General features: G+C 46.9%; 1 pseudogene across 1 annotated transcript; it reads right to left on the bottom strand.

Annotated features, from left to right (window-relative positions):
• Nucleotides 1-207: 207 nt before the first annotated feature.
• Nucleotides 208-1,483, bottom strand: LOC103724082 (NDR1/HIN1-like protein 1 pseudogene; annotated as a pseudogene). The gene has a single exon (XR_015971114.2). The product of XR_015971114.2 is annotated as an NDR1/HIN1-like protein 1 pseudogene (transcript).
• Nucleotides 1,484-1,738: the final 255 nt, after the last annotated feature.

Raw genomic sequence — 1,738 nt, 5'->3', positions numbered from 1 at the left:
AATCCAACATATCTTCAATATTGGTATCATGTATTTTAATTTGTTTCGATGACTAATAACAACTATTATAATAGTAATGTACAAATAATATTTTTTATTCATTTAAATAATAGATACAAAGGTTGAATTATCATGCACCCACCAATAAAAACTTTAGCCCTCAAATTGTAACTTATAAAAAGTTAGAACATTCATCTACTAACAAAGTAACCGATCAAAGTATTTCATAAATTTTATTACCGAAGAAAAGGAGCAACGGTCTATCACGGTGTATTGAAATCAAATCCCATTAATTACAATAAATAAAAAGACCACGAGTGCAGAGGACAAGAAGATCATGACGTCAGGACAAGAAGATCATGATGTCATCTTAGCTCCATCCTGGATCGATCCATCAATACGCCCAACGGCTGTGGTCAGACATACGAACAGTACCCGCTATATATTCCTTGTAGCTAGAATGTATTTATTATCCCTCCCTATATTAATTAATTTTTACTTGCATGGCTATATTGCTTAATTTTTACCCCGGGTTACACCAGACCGACGTCAAGAACACTGACTAATTTGGATGCGATCGCTGGAGGAGATATGAAGAGGAGGTGGAGACAAGAAGGTGTCCGTCGCCGTCAGACGTCGACGCTGCAGGAGGTGGTCTTCTGGAACTGGAATTCCTTGGTGGAGTTGACGGTGAAGAAGGCGGGGCAGTTGACGTCGATGTGGTAGTTGCCGGAGATCCAGGTGCCGACCTTCCACCGGAGCCTGCCGTCGATCTTGAAATAGATGAGTATGAATCCGGCGGACTCGTCCTGGTCGACGGCGACGGCGAGGTACTGGGCGAGGGGGACGTTGTTGCCGTAGAGGTAGGGGGACCAGACGCTGAAGTCGTCGTGGCCCTGGTAGCCGGTGGGAAGGGCGGTGGCGGCGGTGATCTGCTGGCCCTTGTAGTCGGCGTAGACGTCGAGGCGGTCATAGTAGATGCCGATGCGGTCGTTGGGGTTGCGGGAGCCGATGGTGATCTGGACGGTGAAGGAGAGTAAATTGGGAGCCGCGAGGTTGAAGTTGGTGACGGTGGCGTCCTGGAGGTTGAACCTGGGCTTCGACGGACGGAGGACCAGCCAGATGACCAGGATCGCGAAGAGCACCACGATGATGAGGCACAGGAAGCAGGCAAACAGGCGGCGGAACACCTTGTGCCGCTTACATGGCCAGTACCCGCCGTGGTTGCCGCAGTCCTTGCCCGACATCTTATCTACTTATCCTATCTACTCCGGATTGGAATTGAGATGGGAATTAGAGAGGTAAGAGAGGAAGGGAGGAGAAGGCGATGGTGGTGACTCAAACCAAGAAAATTGAGACCTTGGAAGATAGCAGGGTGGAGGATGAGTTAGTAGTTTTGCTAGCAGCAGCGAAGGGTATTTTGAAGAGGGGAAATGAAGATAGGCACGGGAATTGGTGGCGAGTCGCAATCCACGACCGTGAAATCGCGAAAGAGACGTGTTATGATGGGCTACACCGACTAAGGCACTGGTCGTCGATCCGTTAGACCCACTGAAATCACGGTGAATATGTTGGAATGGTGGAGATGGACCAACGATTAATTGGACGACCTAGATCTCTCCGCACTAATTTTTTTTTTTTTAAAATGCTGCACACTTTATGTCACGTTAGAAACACTCGAACATATCATGTTTGGGTCATTAAAATATAGAAAATTAGATTTTCTTGATGTGAAGAC

This window comes from Phoenix dactylifera, chromosome 11, assembly GCF_051530095.1.
Source record: "Phoenix dactylifera cultivar Ajwa chromosome 11, Ajwa_hap1_PhDact_Kaust_v1.1, whole genome shotgun sequence".
NCBI lineage: Eukaryota > Viridiplantae > Streptophyta > Magnoliopsida > Arecales > Arecaceae > Phoenix > Phoenix dactylifera.
This window is presented reverse-complemented; position numbering and strand designations above follow the sequence as displayed.